At 44.6% G+C, this 25,476-nt stretch overlaps 1 protein-coding gene across 7 annotated transcripts in view; it reads left to right on the top strand.

Annotated features, from left to right (window-relative positions):
- AGRP (agouti related neuropeptide) overlaps positions 1–25,476 on the top strand; it is an 82,946-nt gene that overhangs the window by 39,594 nt on the left and 17,876 nt on the right. The window contains exons 1-3 of one of the 7 annotated variants that reach the window (XM_056526390.1): positions 110–281; positions 13,570–13,801; positions 14,644–14,748. The exons of 2 other annotated variants lie outside the window; for them this stretch is intronic. The gene's annotated coding sequence lies outside the window, so the exon portion shown is untranslated. Of the gene's footprint in view, positions 1–109; positions 282–13,569; positions 13,802–14,639; positions 14,749–23,279; positions 23,363–25,476 lie in introns of those variants that run through there. 4 more of the 7 variants (XM_056526391.1, XM_056526392.1, XM_056526393.1 and 1 more) reach the window with 4 other exon arrangements.

Here is a 25,476-nt window from a genome sequence, read left to right as displayed (position 1 = left end):
CCCAGCCGTATTCTGCCCCGTATAGCTGAAAACGTGGTGTGAACCCAGCCTAACTGGTCTTCACTGCGCATGTGCCACTTCCTGACATGCACAGTGAAGACCAGTTAGGAGCGGCGGGGAGAGGGAGAGATGGAGGGAGGGATGAATATTCATAAGCGGGCGGCGCTGACATCACAGTGCCACTAGGCTCCTGAAAACCCCATCTGTGCCAGTTACAGCCACATTTACATATATATAGAAAAACTAAGATTGTGAGCGAACAGCTGGAGGATCCGGGCAAGGTAAGGATCATATGATTCAGCGCCCCCCGCACTATCCGTCAGTACCTGTGGTTAGTGCGGGAGTGAACATATGAAAGTTTTCCTTTAAGTCTATGGGGGAGAATCATCAAAATCCATGTAGAGGAAGAGTGGAGCAGCTGCACATAGCAACCAATCAGATCACTTCTTTCAGTTTGCTTCTTTCATTAAAAAAAAAAAAATTATAATCTTATTTGTTGCTACGGGCAACTTGCAACTTGGCAACTTTTCCTCTGCGCTGGTTTTGATAAATGTCCCCCTATATCTATAGTTTTCCATACATTGAAAGGAAAAAGCACCTAAATGTCTAAAACACACCTATATGTTTAGTGTATGTGACCTACAAATGGGGGTGACAGGGAAGTAATATAAGAGATCTCTGACCTTTAACATGACCTCCTGTTATAACCTAAAACAAGAATTTAGGTGGAAATAATGTATATTTCACTATTATAATGCTGGACTTCAGCACATAGGCACAGTGGAGACAAACTGCCATTTCCTTCAGGAGACTGCAGGTGAACTGAGCATGTATTTCCCCGCCATAGTGGGTCATAACCAAGGGCAACAGTGGATACATGGAGGATTAGTAATCTTATATCTCTAATATAATTAATATTAATAGTAATATTATATCGAGCATGCTGGGAGTTGAAGTTTTGCAGCTGGAGGGTTGGAAAACACTGACAGAGCCAAGTGTTTCCCAACCAGGGTGACTCCAGCTCTAGCAAAACTACAACTCCCAGTATGCTCGCACAGCCTTTGGCTGTCTGGGCATGCTGGGAGTTGTAGTTCTGTAACAGCTGGAGGCACCCTGGTTGGGAAACACGGATGAGATAGATAGATAGGGCATAGATCAGAGTTTTCTTAATAGGTTGCCTCCAGCTGTTGCAAAACTACAACTCCAAGCATGCTGGGAGTTGTAGTTTTGCTACCGCTGGAGGCACCCTGGTTGGGAAACTGATAGATATAGAAGAAGAGCAGCACATCCAAACCAAAACAGTCAATAACACACATTTAAATAGGGGCAAAAGTGCATATTAAGAAATAAAGTGCATAATACTTCCATAAAATAGTGTAAACATTACATACATTGCAAAGTGTAATATACAAAACCACAATCATCTTATAAAAAGTGCATATTAAAACATTACACACTTACATGTATAATCATAGGATAGATGCATAAATACATCTAATTACAGAGGTGCAATACATGTGGAGTGATAAAAACATTGGAGTAAAACGAAGGTGGCGGGGAGCTCACACTCACTGGATGCTGAAATATACATTCGCCATTACAATGTTAGCGTGTAAACACATAACAGCGCATGTGTGCCGAATTTACAGGGCAGACAGTGAAGCGGACAGTACAGCCAATCAAAAGAGAGCGTCCCAGTTGTCATGGTACTATGCGCACCCTTCCGCTGTGCACAGGCAGGAAGGTGCACTCTCGCCATCTTTATTAAGGTATCCAACAATCTTATCTGTAGGTGAGACCCAAATCCCACATGCGCATCACAACACACGCCACTGTATAAAACCAAGTATATCTAGCGATTGTCTGAGCTAGTGATTGTGTGACTGTATACAAGAGTGTGAAGTATATAAGTGAGTGAGTATAAAAGTGAGGGGACTTAAAATTAAGGAAGTTTAAATTGAAATATTAGATTTTTTTTTCTTTTCTGTTAATTTTTGCTATCCCCAAATCTAGTATGGCCTCCATGTTGGAAAAGGCAGTCCAGTGTGCATCTTGCACAATGTATGCAATACTTGAACAGCAGTTTGAGGGTACATATTGTTGTGCGAGATGTTTGCGAGTTGTTCATTTGGAAGCCCAGATCCTGGATCTAGAGGAGCAACTGGCAACACTGAGATGCATTGACAACCCAGAGTCTCCTGCTCACTGAGCAGGTACTCTCGGGGGTAGAGGTGGGGGAGGATAGTGGGATGGAGGTGCAGGACGGTCAGGCAGTTAGCTGGGTTACAGTTAGAAAACGGGGTAGAGGGAAAAATGTCAGGGAGGCTAATCCTGAACTGGTACACCCCAACAAGTTTGCCCGGTTGGCAGATGAGGGGGATGCCATTTCAGAGCTAGCGGTACTGCAGCAGGACTCTGCCTCTGACCGCCAGGGGAGTGTCTGCTCCAGTAAGGAGGGAGGAGTGCAGGGAAGGCCAGACAGGTACTGGTAGTGGGGGACTCAATTATTAGGGGGACAGACAGGGCGATCTGTCACAAAGACCGGGATCGCCGAACAGTGTGTTGTCTTCCTGGCGCTCGAGTTCGGCACATCGCGGATAGGGTTGACAGGTTGCTGGGTGGGGCTGGAGAAGACCCAGCAGTCATGGTACACATAGGCACCAATGACAAAGTAAGAGGTAGGTGGAGTGTCCTTAAAAATGATTTCAGGGACTTAGGCTGCAAGCTTAAGGCAAGAACCTCCAAGGTATTATTTTCTGAAATATTACCTGTACCACGAGCCACACCAGAGAGGCAGCGGGAGATTAGGGAGGCAAACAAGTGGCTCAGAAGCTGGTGTAGGAAGGAGGTGTTTGGGTTCATGGAAAACTGAACCGACTTCGCTGTCGGTTACCGGCTCTACCGTAGGGACGTGCTGCACCTCAATGGGGAGGGTGCAGCTGTCCTTGGGGAGAAGATGGCTAGAAGGGTGGAGGAGTGTTTAAACTAGGGACTGGGGGGGAGGGAACCTACAACATAAAGGAGAAAGATAGTGTAGATAGAGGGGGGGACTTAATAATGTACCTGGGGGTGGAGCGGAGGGAGGGGTTAGAATAGTTAATAGGGATAGGCATCATAGGAAAAAAAAAACATACACCATTGAAGTGCATGTTGACTAATGCCAGAAGTCTGTCCAATAAAATTGACGAACTGGAGTTGAAAATTTCTGAGGAGGATTATGACATAGTCGGTATAACAGAGACTTGGTTGGACGATAGCTGTGATTGGGCGGTCAACATACAGGGTTATAGTTAACCGCCCAGTCACAGTCCCTCCTCCCATTGTATGTGTGCTTAGCCACGCTGGAGGGTACCTGGGAGAAGGCTATGAGTTGGCCTAATACTGCCGTAATTTGCTCCTGTTTTGCTTGTAACGCACAGGTAGGTTTAGCGTTAGGTCCCGTGCCATTTGAGAAACCTTGGCATTGGTGTGTGGGCTCTGGTGTGTCCTTCATATAAGGATATACTGGCGAATGTCTCAATTTTAACATCAGTGTTGAGGGATAGCCAATGTAATTGTATACATCTACCACAGTAGTGCACCTAAATTTCTGTATTGTATTATAGTCTATTCAGGAAGGATCGGACAAAACGGAAAGGGGGAGGAGTCTGTCTTTATGTAAAGTCCAGTCTGAAGGCCGCACTGTGGGAGGATATTTGGGAGGGAAACGATAATGTGGAGTCATTATGGGTAGAAATATATGGAGATAAAAACTGAAAAATCTTATAGGGGTTTGCTATAAGCCACCAAACATAATGGAAGAGTCAGAAGATCAATTATTGAGGCAAATAAACAAGGCAGCAAATCAAAATGATGTGATAATAATGGGGGACTTTAACTATCCTGATATAAACTGGGAGACTGAGACCTGTGAAACTCATAAAGGAAACAGGTTTCTGACTATAACTAAAGACAATTATCTGTCCCAAATGGTGCAGGGCCCTACCAGAGGGGGCGCCCTACTAGACTTAATATTAACCAACCTATCTGACAGAGTAATTAATGTGCAAGTAAAAGGATACCTAGGAAATAGCGATCATAATATAATACATTATAACTTGTTCTTCAATAAGGGAATCTCTCGAGGGGCCACAAAAACAATGAACTTTAGGAAGGCAAAGTTCGATCAACTCAGAGAAGCCCTTAACAATATAAAATGGGATAATGTCCTCAAAAAGAACAATACTGACACTAAATGGGAGACTTTAAAAATATCTTAAATTTTCACTGTAAGATGTATATACCTTATGGGAATAAAAGGGTCAGAAATAAAAGAAAACCAATATGGATGAATAAAAATGTTAAGGGGGCAAAAAGTGACAAAAATAAAGCAATTAAATTACTAAAACAGGACAGCAGTGAAGAAGCATTAAAAAGCTATAGAGAAAAATGTAAAATATGTAAAAAAAACAGATAAAAGCCGCAAAAATAGAGACAGAAAGACTCATTGCCAAAGATAGTAAAACTAACCCCAAAATGTTCTTTAACTATATAAATAACAAAAAGGTCAAAAATGAAAGTGTTGGCCCTTTAAAAAATGATGAGGAAGAAATTATAAACGGGGATCAGGAAAAAGCAAATATATTAAGCAAATTCTTCTCCACTGTATTCACTGAGGAAAATGAAATGCCAGGTGAAATGCAGTGTGATAAGGTAAACTCCCCTTTACATGTCACCTGTCTAACCCAGGAAGAAATACAGTGCCGCCTACAAAAAATCAAAATAGACAAATCACCAGGTCCAGATGGCATTCTAAAGGAATTAAGTAATGTAATAGACAGACCCCTATTTTTAATATTCAGGGACTCTATAGTGACAGGGACTGTTCCCCAGGACCGGCGAATGGCAAATGTTGTGCCAATATTTAAGAAGGGGTCAAAAGGTGACCCTGGGAATTATAGACCTGTTAGTTTAACCTCGGTTGTATGTAAATTGTTTGAGGGTTTCCTAAGAGATGCTATTTTGGAGTATCTTGATGAAAATAAATGTATGACTCTGTATCAGCATGGATTTATTAGGGATCGATCCTGTCAAACTAACCTGATCAGCTTTTATGAGGAGGTGAGCTCCAGACTGGACCAGGGGCAATCGCTGGATGTCGTATATCTGGATTTTTCCAAAGCATTTGATACGGTTCCACATAAAAGGTTGGTGCATAAAATGAGAAGTTTTGGGCTGGGGGAGAATGTGTGTAAGTGGGTAAGTAACTAGCTCAATGATAGGAAACAGAGGGTGGTTATTAATGGTACTTATTCTTTTTGGGTGACTGTTACTAGTGGGGTACCACAGGGGTCCGTCTTGGGTCCTGTCCTATTTAATATATTCATTAATGACCTTGCAAAGGGGTTGAATAGTAAAGTATCAATCTTTGCAGATGACACTAAACTCTGTAAAGCGATAAACAATAAAGAGGACAGTGCACTGTTACAAATGGATCTGGATAGGTTGGAGGTTTGGGCTGGGAAGTGGCAGATGAGGTTCAACACTGATAAATGTAAGGCAATGCACATGGGGAAGAAAAATCCGGGCAGGGATTTTGTATTAAATGGGAGAACACTTGGGACGACTGACATGGAAAAGGACTTGGGAGTCTTAGTTAACAGTAAATTTAGCTGTAGTGACCAGTGTCGGGCAGCTGCTGCCAAGGCAAATAAAATCATGGGGTGCATCAATAGGGGCATAGATGCCCACGACAAGGAAATACTTCTACCGCTGTACAAATCACTAGTCAGATTACACATAGAAAACTGTGTACAGTACTGGGCACCAGTGTACAAGAAAGATATAGTGGAGCTGGAGAGGGTTCAAAGACGTGCAACCAGAGTAATACGGGGAATGGGAGGACTACAGTACCCAGAAAGATTATCAGAATTAGGGTTATTTAGTTTAGAAAAAAGAAGGCTTAGGGGAGACCTAATAACTATGTATAAATATATCAGGGGACAGTACAGAGATCTCTCCCATGATCTATTTATACCCAGGACTGTATCAATAACAAGGGGGCATCCTCTACATCTAGAGGAAAGAAGGTTCCTACACCAGCACAGACGGGGGTTCTTTACTGTAAGAGCAGTGAGACTGTGGAATCCTCTCCCGGATGAGGTGGTCATGGTGAACTCTGTAATAGAGTTCAAAAAGGGGCTGGTTGCACTTTTGGAGAGTAATAACATTACTTGTTATGTATACTAGATTTATAGGGACAGAAGATTGATCCAGGGATTTATTCTGACTGCCATAATTGGAGTCGGGAGGGAATTTTTTTACCTCTAGTATGAGGGTTTTTTGCCTTCCTCTGGATCAACTCAACTCAATAGGGACTTATTAGGGTTATAGGTTGAACTTGATGGACTCTGGTCTTTTTTCAACCTTATGAACTATGTTACTATGTTACCCTGGGACTAAACTGGGCAACCAAATAACTGCTGTATCTGTCCGTCAACACACAATATACCACAAGAATAAGAGACCAAATGTCATTTTAGTTAATTTAGTTAATTAGTGTTGAGTGCATCCCATCTTCCACCTAGAAAAAGGACAAGAGAGATAAATATTAGTACAAAGTCATGGTATTCAAAATTGTACACCAATACTAATAACTGTCATATCCAGATAAGGGGTCATTCAAGAGGTCATCATTGTACTGCTACTCTGTGTGGCGTTTTAAATTCCACATTCAAACCTTGTGGTTTCAAGGACCCTAACTTAAAAATTCACTTAGCAAAAATAAACACTAGCCCAGGATTCATACCATCGGGTGATATCGAGGATAAACCACGCCTTGGCGTCACGAACACCAGGGATTAATGCCATCTTCCCCTAGGATAATTCCATCTGCCCTGCATCTCCCTGTTACCACAATAGGTTCAAAATACATTGGTTGTTAAGATGTTAATAACAGCACTGGCCGTACCTCTTACAACTAGGAATGAACGGATTTTTTAAAAGTTCGATTCGGACGATTCGCCGAATTTTCTGAAAAAATTCAGTTTGGTCCAAATCTATTTGCAGCAAATCGCTATAAAAATGGCTATTTCTTGCCTACAGAGAGCCTCAAAAGGGGTGTAAGACACTTTGCCTTGCTGTAACACGCATAGAGTGTGTGCTGGGGTAGTGAAATAATACTGTTAATCAGTATGACATGCAGATCAGAGGCGTCACTATTAAAATCACTGTCGCAGAGCGACACAATGACAGAGCCTGGAGGTAGCATCAGTATGGGGAGACCATATAGTGGCTGAATGACACAGCCTGGACTTTGCGGCAGCATGAGGAGAACATATAATGGTTGAATGACACAGCCTGGAGTTGGTGGCAGCATATAGTGGCTGAATGACACAGCGTGGAGGTGGTGGCAGCATGAGGAGACCATATAGTGGCTGAATGAGACAGCCTGGAGTTGGCGGCAGCATGAGGAGACATATAGTGGCTGAATGACACAGTTGAGTGGAGTTGGTGGCAGCATGAGGAGACCATATAGAGGCTGAATGACACAGCCTGGAGTTTGTGGCAGCATGAGAAGAACATTTAGTGGCTGAATGGCACAGTGTAGAGGTGGGGGCAGAATGAGGAGACCATATAGTGGCTGAATGACACAGCGTGGATGTGGTGGAAGCATGAGGAGACCATATAGTGGCTGAATGAGACAGCCTAGAGTTGGCAGCAGCAGCATCAGGAGACCTGAAAATCACCCAGTGACAGAGTGGTGCGGTGGGTGGCAATAACTGTACCCATGACGAAGGTGGGTGAAAAAAGGAGAACTTGGCATGAGATGTGTGCATCAGGCGGTTAGCAGGATCAGAATTGTAGCTGAGGCAGGTAGGCAGAAGAAAACGGTCTCTTTTGTAAAAGTGTTAGTGTGCACAAGTAAGTAGTGAGGACATGCATTATGTAAGACTTAACTTTTGAAAATATGCTTAGGATAAAATACAGTGATCCACCGACCTACGATGGCCTCAACATACTATCATTTCAACCCACTCCAGGGCAAACTCTGCTAATTGCGGCCACAAATCAAGTTTGGTTGCCCAGAAGTCCAGCGGCTCTTCAAGGTGTGTTGGCATGGTCATGTTAAGGTATGCCATCACCTGCTGGTTCAGGTCCTGCTCCCAGTCTACCTGCTGCTGATGAGTTGCTTCACTATGCGGGTGAAGAAAGCTACTCATCAGCGACTGTAGACTGCTGTTGATGGAGCCGGTACTGTTCCTGCCACCCCCACCCCTCCCAAGCAGCCATGGCAGTGGAAGGTGAGCGCAGAGGACCCCCGAGTCAGACCTGTGAGAGGATGGACGATGGCACAGATAGGAATCGGCCAACTGACTACATAGGATGTCTCTGTAGTTGGTCAGTTTGTCCTCCCTCTCAGTGCGTGTAAAAAAGCCCCCCATTTTGTGCCGGTAGTGAAGGTCCAATAAGGTGGAGAACCAGAAGTCATCCTGCTGTCGAATGATGACAATTCAGCGGTCACTACGCAAGCAAGTGAGCATGCATTGTGCCATTTGTGCAAGTGACTCGGAGGGACTCCCTGCCTCCATCTCCACTGCATACAGCCACAGTGTGTCTGAGTCCTCTGTCTTGCCTTCCTCATAACCCTCTGCTCCTGCTCCTCCTCTCCTGTCAGATGACTAGCAAAACCTCCCATCTTGTGAAACCTAAACTGTGCTCCACTGTGCCCCTCCCCCTCCTCCTCCAGTTTAGCACCCACAGGGCTCATGTGGCCATGAGATGTAGGCACCATGTCTCCAGTGCACTGACCAGCCATTGTTTTCAGCATGTGTTGTAGTAGATGAAGCAGTGGAATGACATTGTTCATCCCCTAATCCTGGCGACTGACTAATAATGTGGCTTCCTCAAAGGGCCTGATCAAAAGGCAGGTGTCATGTATGAGCTGCCACTGGTTGACATTGAAGTTACACAGGGGAGTCCCCCTATCTGCTTGGATCATCATGAAATCGCAGATGGCTTTTCTCTGTTCATATAGTCGGTCCAATATATGGAGGGTACAATTCCAACGTTTGGCAACATCGCAAATCGGACTATGCTGGGGGATACCGATCTGACGCTGCAGCTCAAGGAGGGTGTGCTTTGCAGTGTACGAGTTTCCTTCCCATTGTTAGGATGTCTTGCAGATGGGGGAACACTTCAGGAAATGCTTGACAACCAGATTGAACAGGTGTGCCATGCAGGGCACATGGATCAGGCTTCCTTGTCGCAGCGCAGACAAGATGTTATTCCCGTTGTCGTCACCATGGTTCCCATTTCCAGTTTTCGAGAGTAAGCCATGATTCGATTTCTTTATGAATGACTTTTTGCAGTTCCTCCCCTGTGACTCCATTTGCCAAGAAAAGATATGTGAAGAACAGCGTGACACCGCCGTGCCCTGCACACATGGTATGCTGGAGGGGCACTGAGACTTGTTTGTGGAGTGGAAGCTGAGGACACGGTGGAGGATGAGGAGGCAGAGTCGCACACTGTCATAGGACCAATGGCCAGAGAGCATGGAGGCGGAAGCGGCGCGACCTGTCCAAGTTGGTGTTGTGGCTGTGCAGGAACCACATTCACACAGTTGGCCATAAAGGGCATGTGTTGTCCCTGACCGTAGTTACAGCTCCACACGTGGGCACTGCCATGCACTTTGGTACACACCGACAGTGTCAAGGGCTGGCCCAACTTCTGTTCCACAAAATTGTGCAGGGCTGGTACTGCCTTCTTCGTAAAGAAATAACGGCTTGGGACTCTCCACCTCGGCTCAGCACAAGCCATCAGTTCTCTGAAAGGTGCAGAGTCCACCACTTGAAAAGGGAGGGACTGCAGCACCAGCAACTTGGACAGGAGCACATTCAGCTTCTGAGCCGTTGGATGAGTGGGCGCATACTGTTGTCTCTTGGACATGGCTTCGCCGATGGATTGCTGGCAGAATGACTGACTCGATGTAGGAGGAGCAGGAGCATCTGAAGCGACAGAAGATGGGTATGACACATAGCTCCCTTCGACTGAGGTGGTAGAGTGTGCCACTGGGTGATGCAGCAGGCTGGACCACCGTATCAGAGCCACGGCTCTCCCAGGCTGCCATATAGTGATGCTGCATATGTTGACGCAGGGCTGTGGTGCCAACATTGGGACCCTGGCCACGTTTCACCTTCTGCCGACATATCTTGCATGTGGCAATGTTAACCTACTCCAGATGATTGATGAAAAACTGCCACACCGGCGAGTAGCTGATATTCCCACCAATAGTCTGCATTAATTGACTGCTACTGCCGCCGACTCCAGGAACCCCTGTTTCACTACCTCCCGGGAAAGTAGCCTTCAGCGAAGCAGGTGGTCTACCCTGGGCACGTTTTGCTCCAGACTTTCTACTTCTGCCACCATGCTGACTGCCAACCATGCTACCACCTTGCTGGCTCAGCTGCTGCCTCAAGGGCAATCTGCAACACTCTTCTCCTGATGATGAGGAAGCCCCTTCTGCACCCGGCTCCCAAGTGCGATCGGCTTCATCATCATCATTGAGTTGTGTCTGCACGTCACTGATGTCCTCCTCAGGTTCCTCAACAGTGTCTGCTTCAGGAGCCTGAATGCTCGCAACACCACCTCCCACGCCACTCTCCTCATCACTACTTGCCCGCCTAGCGGAGGAAGGGGCGGATGTCTCCTCCACTTCTTGGCTGGGCAGTAGCTGCTGACTGTCCTCTAGATCGTCCTCACTAAATAGTGGAGCTGAACCCACAGCATAAGATACTTCTTTAGGGGAGGGAACAGCATAGGGCAGAGGCAATGGGAGGACAGGGACTGCTTCCGGGCCATGCCAACTGAGGGTTGTGTCTAAGGAACCCACCGACTGTTGACTGGGGATGTCAGATGTCACTTGTGGTGAAGTGGATGACCATGTTAACCAATCGATGACTGCAGATTGGTTGCTGGTGGAGCTGGTGAGTTGGTCGGTCGCTCGCACGCTGCGATCGGACAGGTGAGACGCATCACCTAAATTATTCTATGAATGTTATGATTGGCCCCTATCTAGTATAAAACCTGCGTTCATTTGGGATGCCGACACCCCCGGATGAAGGTCTTAGGACTGAAACATGTGTTGGGGTGGCGGTATCCTGTGACATACTACTTTCTGAGCAAAGTGTGGTTGGTATCCATGGTATATTGTCCTATGTTTACATGTGGCTTTAAACTAATGCAGCAGCATATCGATCATTGCACCAGCACTTTATTATTATAAGTAACATATTATGCATTACTACAGGGTGGGCCATTTATATGGATACACCTTAATAAAATGTGAATGGTAGGTGATATCAAATTCCTGTTTGTGGCACATTGGTATATGTGAGGGGGGAAACTTTTCAAGATGGATGGTGACCATGGCGGCAATTTTGAAGTCGGCCATTTTGAATCCAACTTTTGTTTTTTCAATGGGAAGAGGGTCATGTTACACATCAAACTTATTGGGAATTTCACTAGAAAAACAATGACGTGCTTTGTTTTAACGTAACTTTATTCTTTCATGAGTTATTTACAAGTTTCTGACCACTTATAAAATGTGTTCAATGTGCTGCCCATTGTGTTGGATTGTCAATGCAACCCTCTTTTCCCACTCTTCACACACTGATAGCAACACCGCAGGAGAAATGCTAGCACAGGCTTCCAGTATCCGTAGTTTCAGGTGCTGCACATCTCATATCTTCACAGCATAGGCAATTGCCTTCAGATGACCCCAAAGATAAAAGTCTAAGGGGGGTCACATCGGGACGACCAATCCACTTCCCAGGAAACTGTTCATCTAGGAATGCTCGGACCTGACACCCATAATGTGGTGGTGCACCATCTTGCTGGAAAAACTCAGGGAACGTGCCAGCTTCAGTGCATAAAGAGGGAAACACATTATCATGTAGCAATTTCGCATATCCAGTGGCCTTGAGGTTTCCATTGATGAAGAATGGCCCCACTATTTTGTACCCCATATACCACACCATACCATCAATTTTTGTGTTCCAACAGTCTTGGAGAGATCTATCCAATGTGGGTTAGTGTCAGACCAATAGCGGTGGTTTCGTTTATTAACTTCACCATTCACATAAAAGTTTGCCTCATCACTGAACAAAATCTTTGGCGTAAACTGAGGCTCCTGTTCCAATTTTTGTTTTGCCCATTCTGTAAATTCAGTGCGCCGATCTGGGTCATCCTCGTTGAGATGCTGTAGTAGCTGGCGTTTGTAAGGGTGCTATTTGTGAGTAGCTAATATCCGCTGAAGGGATGTTCCTATTGAAAAAACAAAAGTTGGATTCAAAATGTCCGACTTCAAAATGGCCGCCTTGGTCACCACCCATCTTGACAAGTTTCACCCCTCACATATACTAATGTGCCACAAACAGGAAGTTAATATCACCAACCATTCCCATTTTATTAAGGTGTATCCATATTAATGGCCCACCCTGTACTATACATATTCACTATTTTTATTCAACAAACACAGTAAATTAATAATATTCATATTGGTATCTCATGAATTAATTTTATCTTTTTGTCAATGAATATTTTTATGAATTGTTATCTCAATTATCACTTTTTGCACACTGGCATGCACATGTGCACTGCACCTTCCTGTCTGCCTTACATAGCACATTGTCACTAATTATTTATTCATTTATATTATTTATATTGATTATAGCTATATATATTTTGATAATTTCATATATTATATATTTTCACTGCTCAATTTCATATATTATATATTTATACTGCTCAATAAGTCTTTTAAAAGGTCAAAACCATATGCAGCCAACAAGAATGAAGAAGTTGAAAGATTTACTTTCTCATTCAAATATAGTCCCATGACTACCACTATAAACACAATTATTAAAAACACTGTTTTTTTGTTCAGAATGATCCATCCTTATCTACCATAGCTAGTCAAATCCCCAGAATAGCATATAGAAGAGTGAATAATCTGGGAGACACACTTACATGTAGTAGATATATTTCTATATTTCTTCTCATAATAAAGATACAAACAATAAAACTTGGTTAGCTCTGAAAGGGAATCATAAGTGTGGAGCTTGTAAATGGTGCCCATCACTACTATGTGAGAAATCTGTAAGTATTGGTGGTACATGTATAAAATGCAAAGATTTCATATGTTGTAAAACAAATTATGTAGTGTATGGACTTAAGTGCGGGTGCGGACGATTTTATATCGGAAGCACCACACGTCCGATGCACACTAGATTCCGAGAGCATCTTTACTCAATCAGAACAAGAGCTCACCTCGAGTTATTGATCATATTTGGGAAGCACATAAAGGAGATCCCTCGGCTTTGCAATTATTCGGGTTCGAGAGAGTGCACAGCCGAGATGGTACAGATAGACGTAATGTCCTCATTCAAACGGAGGCACGCTGGATTATGCGTACGGATGCTCAAGGAAAACTAGGTCTTAATGAGCAATTGGATCTAAGTATATTTGTGTAAATTGCTTTATGTTATCTACCAGCGTAACTTTGGTTTTCAATCTATTTTAATCCACTAGTGCACTTTATTTGTTTTGGTGTTGCTACAAGTTTGTTGTTCCTGCCCCCTGATGAGGTCACTCAGGTATTTTACCGGGACCTCGTCAGTGGGCGTGATGGTCTGACGAAGTACGGAAGTACGACACAGCTGTTACCTGCACGCTGAGGCCCTCGGCATTCCTGTTCATTCACCTGTCTGACACCGCCACCGTGTTCATACTATAAAGAACCTTTTTGAAGCTACCATTTTGGGTGAGTGCCGTCCTCCATTCTTACTACATTTACAATATATATTTTCATATTGTATATTTTTAGCACATATTTATATATAATAATTTTTTGCATGCTCACATGTTTTTCACTGTTTTCACCTGCACCCTGCTCACTTTTCACTATTAATTTTCACTATGAATAATATATTTATTCATTCACTATATTTTCATATATCTTTATTTAACATGGAATCATTAAATATTTACCAAATACTCTTGTATTCATTTTCTCTGTGCTCTATGTTGTACTTTACTATAGTATTCATTGCAAATTGGTATTCAATGAAATTTATCAACTCCCCACTAGATGCCGCTACTTCTCATGCACATATATGCTCAATGTGTGTTCACGCTGTTCCAATTGAACCCCAGGCGCCTCCGTCCCACGTCCTGCTCATGGCTCCGGTGACGTGCTGCCGCATGGGTCATCATGTGATTATCACGTGATGTCTGTGCAGCGCGTGTACCCGGAAGTCCGGCTTGGTGAGTCGGCAAGCACTCGCGCGCTGCGATCAGACAGGTGAGACACATCACCAAAATTATTCTATCAATGTAATGATTGGCCCCTATCTAGTATAAAACCTGAGCTCATTTGGGATGCCGACACCCCCGGACGAAGGTCTTAGGACTGAAACATATGTTGGCGTGGCGGCATCCTGGGACATACTACTTACAGAGCATAGTGTGGTTGGTATCCATGGTATATTGTCCTATGTTTACATGTGGCTTTAAACTAATGCAGCAGCATATCGATCATTGCACCAGAACTTTATTATCGTAATATATTATGCATTACTGTAACACTCACGTTTCTGAAGACAGGAACCCTGGTGGATTTGGATCCGCTGGACCTGATTGGCAGATGGCTCGGACCGTACCAGGAAGCGGAGTCTAAGGTGTAGTCAAAGCGCAGCAGGAGTTCAGTAGGTAGGTGGCAGAAGAGCAAGGGCAAGTGACAAGAGCAAGAGATCTGATACATGGCAAGGCAATACAGAGGAATGCTTTCTCAAAGGCACAAGGCAACAAAGATCCGGTAGGGAACTGAGTAGGGTGGAGGAATTTATAAATGAACCACAGGTGGATTACACTAATGAGCGTACTAGGGGATGGGGACATGCATGCCGGAGCAGAGAGGCAGAGGCAGGAGAAACACCCGGAGAGTGAAAGGCTGGGGCTCGCATGTGTCCCATACTGCGAGTCCCAGCCCCGTCGGCAGCAGAAGGTAAGGGAACCATGCGCTCACGGCCAGCGTGTGTGGCCGGAGCGCATAACGTAACAGTACCCCTCCCTTTGGTCTCCCCCTCCTTTTACGAGAGAGAAAACTCCTGAGAAGGTCACGGTCCAGGATATTCTCCTCAGGCTCCCAAGATCTCTCCTCAGGACCGTAACCCTCCCAGTCCACCCAAAAATTTTTTTACCTCTCACAGTTTTTGCAGCAAGAATCTGTTTAACTTTGTAGATGTCAGATGAGTCAGAGACAGGTGTGGGGACAAGATTCTTCTGAGAGAACAGGTTTATGACAAGAAGCTTGAGGAGAGAGATGTGGAAGAAATGGGCAATACGTAATGTAGCAGGTAGACGGAGTTTATAGGAGACAGGATTGATCTTTTGAAGAATTTGGAAGGGACCAAGGTAGCGAGGACCGAGCTTGTAACAGGGGATCTTGAAGCGGATGTACTTGGATGAAAGCCACACCATGTCACCAGGAGAGAAGGAGGGTGGAGGTCTTCTACCTTTATCCGCTCGCGCCTTCATGCGTGAAGAAGCCTGGGACAACGACTGTCGGGTCTGTTGCCAGATGGTGGAGAAGTCACGGACCAGCTCATCAACAGCAGGCACAACGGAGGAGACTGGGAGAGGAAGAGGAGAACGGAGATGGAGTGCGTAGACAAAAAAAAAAAGGGAGACGATCTTGTGGACTCGGAATCCTTATGATTATATGAAAATTCAGCCCAGGGGAGAAGGTCGACCCAATCATCTTGGCGAGCTTAAACTAAATGCCGAAGATAAGTCTCAAGGATTTGATTAACCCTCTCCACCTGACCATTGGACTGAGGGTGGTAGGCTGAGGAGAAGTCCAGATTGATGTCCAGACGGTTAAAAAGGGCTCGCCAGAACTTAGAGACAAACTGCATACCTTGTTTCGAAACAATATGCTGAGGGAGACCATATAAACAAAAGACATACAACAAGAAGTACTTCGCCAGCTGCGGGGCAGAAGGAAGACCTGGTAGAGGAATGAAATGAGCCATCTTGCAAAACCGATCTACAACGACCCAGATGACAGTGTTATTATGAGAAGGTGGCAAATCGGTGATAAAATCCATGGCGATATGGGACCAGGGAGTCTCTGGAATGGGTAAAGGCTGTAAGAGTTCTGCAGGTCTTTGTCGAGGAGTTTTGTCACGGGCATGTTACACAGGACAGAACAAAATCAGAAACATCACGTTCAAGATGGGGCCACCAGTAGTGCCGAGAAATAAGAAGTAGAGTCTTGCGTATTCCAGGATGTCCTGCTGTCAAAGAAGAATGACCCCATTTCAGGACCTTGCGTCTCAATCTGGCGGGCACAAAGGATTTTCCCGGAATGAATTGAACCGCGTAGTCACCAACGGTAGAATTCCCTTGGCAGAGGTTCAGAAAGCAGTCTCAGCTGAAGAGGCATGTGCGGGTTCCTCAAAGACACTGCGAAATTCTGCCAAGAATGTAGACAAATTGGAGGATACTGGATCGCCACGGTCCCAAAGGGGTGTAGCCCAAGCCAGGGCTTTTCCGGACAGTAGACTAATGACAAAGGCCACCTTACCACGTTCCGTCAGAAACAGTTCAGACATAAGCTCCAAGTACACCGAGCACTGTGTAACAAAGCCTCTGCACGACTTGGAATCCCCATCATACTTGGAAGGCAAAGGCAGACGCAGCTGGGAGCCAGAAGATACTGCAGGAGTTGGAGGTGGGAGTGGGCCAGATTGTGGTACCTGCTGCTGTTGCAAGGCCAAAAGCTGTTGCATCATGGCTGAAAGTTGAGAAAATTGCTGCGCCTGTCGGGCCAACTGCTGCAACTGACATACCACAACGGAGGGAAGATCCGCAACTTCAGGCAGGGGTACCTCAGCGGGATCCATGGCCAGACCTTACTGTAGCACTCACGTTTTTGAAGACAGGTGGATGTGGATCTGCTGGACCTGTGTGGCAGATGACTCGGACCGTACCAGGGAGCGGAGTCTAAGATCGCTACCACTGGCACGGCTCGACCACACAGGCGGCTGATGAGATGCGAGGCACAGGAGGGATAAGGCAACTCGTAGTCTGGATAGCAGAAGGTCAGGGCAGGTGGCACAGTAGCGTAGTCAAAGCGAAGCAGGAGTTCAGTAGGCAGGCAGCAGAGGAGCTAGGTCAAGTCACAAGAGCAAGAGATCTGATACACAGCAAGGCAATACAGAGGAATGCTTTCTCAAAGGCACAAGGCTACAAAGATCCGGCAGGGAACTGAGGAGGGTGGAGGAATTTATACATGAGCCACAGGTGGATTATACTAATGAGCATATTGGCCCTCTAAATCTTAAAGCTCTGGCACGTGCACGCACCCTAGGGGATGGGGACGCACGTGCGCCCTAGGGGATGGGGACACGCGCGCCGGAGTAGAGAGGCAGAGGCAGGAGAAGCACCCGGAGAGTGATGGACTGGGGCTCGCATGAGGGTGCGTCCCGCGATGCAAGTCCCAGCCCCGTTGGCAGCAGAAGGTAAGGGGACCATGCGCTTACGGCCAGCGTGTGTGGCCAGAGCGCATTACGTAACAATTACTATATATACCTTCAGTATTGTGCTGTTTTTCACCCATGTTATGATTTTTGGCCACAAATTATTTTTCGATATTTGCTCCACATGGTCCAATAACTGTTGTTTACATTAGTCCCAGGCTGCCGCCTTCTGTTGTGTATTCCTCCCTGCTTTTAATATGAATTTTAATGTTTGTGATGCATTATGCAATAATAAAGATTGATATTTTTTTTACACTTATTCATGCAAATAGCTCCTTTTTGTGGGGTTTATGCATTGCCCACATGCATCTTGACAAAGCCACATAGTGGCGAAACGTTGAGAGGGGCAGTGCATTTTGGCTTTAACTAGCTGCATGCTTCAGCCAGAGATTGTAGCAAGGGACAATATCTGCAGAATGACCCCTACAAATCAGATATACAAAAATGAGCTAGGGTTGCCTATACACCAATAATTACTTAGGCTGATATGCATGCAGTGTTTTTAAGTGTGTGATTTCCTTTTTCTTTAACACTATATTACTTAGTTTATGGACCAGTGTAATTAAAGTCCGTGTATATACAAATTCATAATATAACTTTGAACGGTTGGGAACTCAAGGGTATTATTGGACCATCTAGGTGGTCTTTAAGTATTATATGAATTCACCCTCCAGGTGAAACCGAGGACTGTCAGGGTTCGCTTTCCTCATTTAGCCCCTAGTCACCCCTTAGTCACTTAATATTTGTAAATATTATCTATCCAAATAAATGTATATGGTATTACTCACTGTGTTAGCGTTGCAGGACCTGCGGGTCATGTGACCGGGTTGTAGAACTCTATGGTTTTTGCTAAAGGACCTTTGGTGGTTTTGGACATGTGACCACCCACAATCCATTGTAACGGTGAGTGACAGCTGATTGGACCAATCCAAAACGGCCAGCCCCTGCCCATATAAGGGAGCTGCGCCATATTGTCGGTCTCTTGGGTTGCTGACTTTGGATGAGGTAGGACCTCCGCAGGTTATAAGACAAATTACTAGGCCCGAAGCCTTGCGGCTTAGACCTACGCTAGAGACGGATAGTTCGTACAATTCCCCGCTATCTCAGCAAGACCTCTGGACCTAACCTAACCCCTAAATCCAGCGGATCTATGCAAATACAATCTTCCAAATCTAAAGGGAACTTTCCGGTCCTAAGCATCTGTCAATCACTGCTGTGCTGTTTGTAGAGACTCTGTTATCTGGACTGTTACCGTTACTGCACATACAGAAAATCTTCAGTAAAGATTTCTGCAAGTTTTAAGTTCAGCACTGCTCTGGACAATCCATTTATTTTACACTCACCTATCGCTCTTGGGAAGGGTGGCGATAGGCCCAGCATCACTACAGAGTTTTAACTAACACTGGCGTCACAAGTGACAAGGGTTAACAGCGCCCTTTATTATATTGAACAGCAACACCCCAACTACCCTACACCCCCACAAGGCTTTCCCACACAGTCCCTTACCACACATCTTACAGTGAGAGTTGAAGATATTTTTAAAAGTCTCCCATTTAGTGTTAGTATTCTTGTTTTTGAGGACATTAGCACATTTGATATTGATATCACGCCCCCTCCCATAGGCTTGCACTGAGGAGCGGAGCTTGATGTCACACGGGGCGGAGGCATGACGTCACACGCCATCGGCCCTGTGGTCGCCGGTAATCAGACCAGGAGCGAACACGCTCCGGGGACTGATTATAAACGGGGTGCCGTGTGCAAGATCACGGGGGTCCCCAGCGGCGGGACTCCCATGATCAGGCATCTTATCCCCTACCCTTTGGATAGGGGATAAGATGTCTAAGCACCAGAGTACCCCTTTAAGGGCTTCTCTGAGTTGGTCAAACTTTGCCTTCCTAAAATTCATTGTTTGTGGCCCCTCGAGAGATTCCCTTATTGAAGAACAAGTTATAATATATTATATTTATTGACTCCACATTATCATTTCCCTCCCATATATCCTCCCACAGTGCAGCCTTCAGACTGAACTTTACATAAAGACAAACTCCTCCCTCTTTCCGTTTTGTCCGATCCTTCCTGAATAGACTATAACCCTGTATGTTGACCGCCCAGACACAGCTATCGTCCAACCAAGTCTCTGTTATACCCACTATGTCATAATTCTCCTCAGACATCAAACACTCCAGTTCATCTGTTTTATTGGTCAGACTTCAGACTGGCATTAGTCAACAAGTAATTCAATGGTGTATGTTTTTTCTTCCTTTGAAGCCTATCCCTATTAAAGGGGTTATCCACCATAAGGTGATTTTAGTACATACCTGGAAGACAGTAATGGACATGCTTAGGAAGGATCCGTGCTTGTCTTGGGGCTAAATGGCTATGTTGTGAGATTACCATAACACTGTGGTTAGCTTTTTGTGAACTTGTATTTCCTGTGTGACTTATGTTTTTTTTACTACAAATCCCACAATACCATTTTCTTCCCTCTCACACATCATCCACCCCACCCATTGAAACAAAAGACATGTGGTTTTCAATCAGGGTGCCTACAGCTGTTGCATTAGTTGCGGATTGATCCCTCCACCCTTTGAAGCAGACAGGCTCCCTGTTATCAGCTGACTAGTGAGTCAGGCCTTGGCCGCATTGCAAGCTGGGAAAAGTCCGAGACAACAGTCATTTTGTATGCTGGTAAAAATAAATATTGGGGTGAAAATCACAGAAGAATTGTGAGAAAACCATCACACATAGGTGCAGACACTATATTATGAACTACACTAACTTTACAGCCCCTGTAGCATAGTCAAATAAAAAAAAATCCTGGAATACCCCTTTAACTATCCTAACCCCTCCCTCTGCTCCACCCCCAGGTACATTTATAAGTCCCCCCTCTCTATCTACACTATCTTCCCCCTCTATGTTGTAGGTTCCCTCCCCCCCCCGCAGCCCCTAGTTTAAACACTCCTCCACCCTTCTAGCCATCTTCTCCCCAAGCACAGCTGCACCCTCCCCATTGAGGTGCAGCCTGTCCCTACGGTACAGCCAGTCCAGTTCTCCATGAACCAAAACCCCTCCTTCCTACACCAACTTCTGAGCCACTTGTTTACCTCCCTGATCTCCCGCTGCTTCTCTGGTGTGGCTCGTGGTACAGGTAATATTTTAGAAAATATTACCTTGGAGGTCCTTGCCTTAATCTTGCGGCCTAAGTCCCTGAAATCATTTTTAAGGACACTCCACCTACCTCTTACTTTTTCATTGGTGCCAATATGTACCATGACCACTGGGTCCTCTCCAGCCCCACCCAGCAACCTGTCATCCCGATCCGCGATGTGCCGAACTCAAGCGCCAGGAAGACAACACACTGTTCGGCGATCCCGGTCTTTGTGACAGATGACCCTTTCTGTCCCCCTAATTATTGAGTCCCCCACTACCAGTACCTGTCTGGCCTGACCTGCACTCCTCCCTCCCTCCTTATTGGAGCAAACACCCCCCTGGCGGTCAGAAGAGGAGTATTGCTGCAGTACTGATAGCTCTGAAATGGCATCCCCCTCATCTGCCAACCGGGCAAACTTGTTGGAGTGTGCCAGTTCAGGACTAGCCTCCCGGACACTTTTCTCTCTACCCCGTTTTCTAACTGTAACCCTGCTAGCTGCCTGACCGTCCCGCACCTCCATCCCAATATCATTCCCCACCTCTACCCTAGAGAGTACTTGCTCAGTGAGCAGGAGACTCCTCTCCATGTTGTCAACGCATCTCAGTGTTGCCAGTTGCTCTTTTTAGATCCAGGATCTGGGCTTCCAAATGAACAACTCTCCCAAATCCTGCACAACAATATGCAACCTCAAACTGCTGTTCAAGGATTGCATACATTGAACAGGATGTACACCAGACTGCATGTTCCAACATGGAGGCCATCTCAAACTCCTGGATCTCAAACTCCTGCTTTCAAACTCTCAGTTTTCTAACTCTCTTGCAATGCCTGTCTTACCAAAGCCCACTCAGACTGAGCACGCTCAGACAGAGTCTCAAACTAAGGTTTAAGCACCTGTGTGTGACCAATCTACCCCTAAAAAAAAAGGTGAAAAGGCTGTTTAGATTCTAGCAGTAATCCCTTATGTGCAACTTTAAGTACTCACACAAATCACTCCAGATTCACAAATTCACTCCGCACAGCAGATATTCACTCCACACAGAAGAACAATTCACTCCGTATAGCAGATATCTTTCAGTTTTCTAACTATCTTGCAATGCCTCTCTTACCAAAGCCCTCTCAGACTGAGCACACTGCTCCCTGTCCCTCTGTGCAACAGAACGCTGATGTGTCTAGGAGGTGAATTGTTGCTAGAAGAAAAGCTTTTCTGGCCAACACACAGAGATGTCTGTCCCTCTCTCTGCAATGAAAGGCTGAAGTGACTGGCCGCAATAGGGCTGCCGAATATATAGGGCTATGACATCTTAGGGGTGACTGGCTGGTGATAAGCTGCATGCTGCATGTGATTCAGGGTCATCCCGCCTACCCTTGTTCCCGCCTTCCCAGGATTCCTTGCCCCATGTCCTCACATGTGGATCCATCCTTTTAGATGCCCTGGAGCCAAGACTGCACTGAATGGAGCTTAATAAAGCAATTTGCGTGATCGAATCGCGCCGATATTCGCATTCATTGCAAATCAAATTTTTCCTGAAATTCGGATCAAATTCGGATTTGTCAGATTCGATTTGCTCATCCCTACTTACAACCCTTCCCATGTAAACACATAAATGGGCATACAGTATATGATGTGATATTTACAAATACAAACCATTTTCCCTCATTTCCACTATGTTCATTATTGTCATCATTACTCTAAAGTAAAAAGGATGGGTAAGAGGGATATTTCCGTAGAGAATAAATTGTATTGTAATGAAGTCAGCTCTGCTTAGTTGTTTACTGGGGAAATAACTGATGTTGTACAATCATTGGTATATTGAAGTTTGATTAAGAAACTTTACATAAAAACAATATTAAGGCATTGGAATAGGTGTATTTAATGAGGTTTCTTTAGGAGTCATTAAAAGTGTACCTGTAACCAAAGCAAAACAATTATATACATCTGTCCCTCACTGTGTGTTCCCTCTTCTGTTCATATAAATTTCGGGTGTTTTGACTCTGTTTCTGTCAATACAGCAGCTCAGTTTGGCTTCTCCTGCTTCCTGAGGTCCACTCTTTGGGAAAGGTCATGTCTACGAGCAAGCTCTGGGGTTTCCCTCACGTATCATACATTGACTTCCACCAATCATGCTCCGAGCCGCACTGGCACAGAGCAAGGACGGAAGTGTGGACCGCTGTGCCCTGGCCGCATATCCTGCAGCCAAGACACAGATGACACTAGAGCTGAGACACAAATGATGCGCTTGGCAGAAACAAATTAATTCTGGCTAGTATGGGGACATCTAACGGTAGTACATTTAATAGCTGAGTTCAGGGTGAAAACTTGGTTTTCAAGTATATTACAAATAGCCATATTTTGCTTTGATCAACAACTGAATAAAAGTTATGTTTGATGACAGTGCTTATTTAAATATATATATATATATATAAATATATACACACACACACACACACACACACACATTGGTGTACATTTATCATGGACTTTTCACATAGAGCATTTTTCACACATCAATGCATTTGTTTGTACTGTTAAAGTTTTTTTTTTGCAGTTGTCCTCGATTTATAAAAAGTGGCTATATTATGGGAAATGGAACACATTTATCTACTAAGTCACACCAAGTCTGACCACAAGGTAAAAAGTGTCTATACCATGCAATATTTCCAATCATCTTTATCAATGTATCACTACAGGGTGGGCCATTTATGTGGATACACCTTAATAAAATGGGAATGGTTGGTGATATTAACTTCCTGTTTGTGGCACATTAGTATATGTGAGGGAGGAAACTTTTCAAGATGGGTGGTGACCATGGCGGCTATTTAGAAGTCGGCCATTTTGAATCCAACTTTTGTTTTTTCAATAGGAAGAGGGTCATGTGACGCATCAAACTTATTGGGAATTTCACAAGAAAAACAATGATGTGCTTGGTTTTAATGTAACTTTATTCTTTCATGAGTTATTTACAAGTTTCTGACCACTTATAAAATGTGTTCAATGTGCTGCCTATTGTGTTGGATTGTCAATGCAATCCTCTTCTCCCACTCTTCACACACTGATAGCAACACCGCAGGAGAAATGCTAGCACAGGCTTCCAGTGTCTGTAGTTTCAGGTGCTGCAGAATGGGCAAAACAAAAATTGGAACAGGACTCTCAGTTTACGCAGAAGATTTTGTTCAGTGATGAGGCAAACTTTTATGTGAATGGTGAAGTTGACAAAAAAAAAAACACCACTATTGGTCTGACACTAACCCACATTGGATAGATCCCTCCAAGACTGTTGGAACACAAAAATTAATGGTATGGTGTGGTATATGGGGTACAAAAATAGTGGGGCCATTCTTTGGAAACCAATGGAAACCTCAAGGCCACTAGATATGCGAAATTGCTACATGACGATGTGTTTCCCTTTTTATACATTGAAGCTGGCATGTTGGCACATTGAAGCTGGAACAGTTTCTTGGAAAGGGGATTGGTCGTCGTGGGCCAGTTGAATGGCCCCCAAGGTCTCCCGATCTGACCCCCTTTGACTTTTATTCTTTGGGATCAATGAAGGCAATTGTCTATGCTGTGAAGATACGAGATGTGCAGCACCTGAAACTACGGATACTGGAAGCCTGTGCTAGCATTTCTCCTGCGGTGTTGCTATCAGTGTGTGAAGAGTGGGAGAAGAGGGTTGCATTGACAATCCAACACAATGGGCAGCACATTGAACACATTTTATAAGTAGTCAGAAACTTGTAAATAACTCATGAAAGAATAAAGTTACCTTAAAACCAAGCACATCATTGTTTTTCTTGTGAAATTCCCAATAAGTTTGATGTGTCACATGACCCTCTTCCTATTGAAAAAACAAAAGTTGGATTCAAAATGGCCGACTTCAAAATGGCCGCCATGCTCACCACCCATCTTGAAAAGTTTCCCTCCTCACATATACTAATGTGCCACAAACAGGAAGTTAATATCACCAACCATTCCAATTTTATTAAGGTGTATCCATATAAATGGCCCACCCTGTATATTGGAAATATCCCACAAGACCTGTTGTTTTGGAGAGTCTATAACCCAGTTGTCTAGCCTTTACACATGGCCCTTTTTAAAGTTGTTAAGATCCTTAAACTTTCTTCCAAAACTTATACATCAAGAAATGACTACTCACATACGGCCTGATCTATTCTATCCCTTGACAGATGCTGTGTTAGGTTTTAATGTTATGGCTTATCAGTGTGTGGGTCTTGCCACAATTTGGCATAAAAATTATTCCCATGCTGTCCTATAAAAAAGACTCTCAGAGGCTAGTGTACATCTTGGTGGGAGACTGTGGACTGCTTGACATGCCTTTATTCCTTATAGAGAAGCCATGGTACCAACCAATGTTCACAAGGTAAAATTCCACTTTATTATGAATCCATTAAAAAATGATGTTTCAGTCTAGAGATGAGTGAATCGAATCTGACGAACCCGAATTCGTTATAAATTTCATGAAAAAATTCTATTTGCAATGAATGTGAATATCGTCGGGATTCTATCACGCAAATCGCTTCATTACACTCCATTTAGTGTGGTCCAGGCTCCAGGGCATCTAAAATGGCAGATCCACATGTGAGAACATGGGGAAAGGAACTCTGGGAATGCGGGAAGGGAAGGCAGGATGACCCTGAATCACATGCATGATGCAGCCCTATATAATCGGCAGCCATATTTCGGCTAGTCACTTCAGCCTTTCACTGCAGAGAGATAGGACTGTC

Source organism: Hyla sarda, chromosome 6, assembly GCF_029499605.1.
Source record: "Hyla sarda isolate aHylSar1 chromosome 6, aHylSar1.hap1, whole genome shotgun sequence".
Classification (NCBI taxonomy): Eukaryota; Metazoa; Chordata; class Amphibia; order Anura; family Hylidae; genus Hyla; species Hyla sarda.
This window is presented reverse-complemented; position numbering and strand designations above follow the sequence as displayed.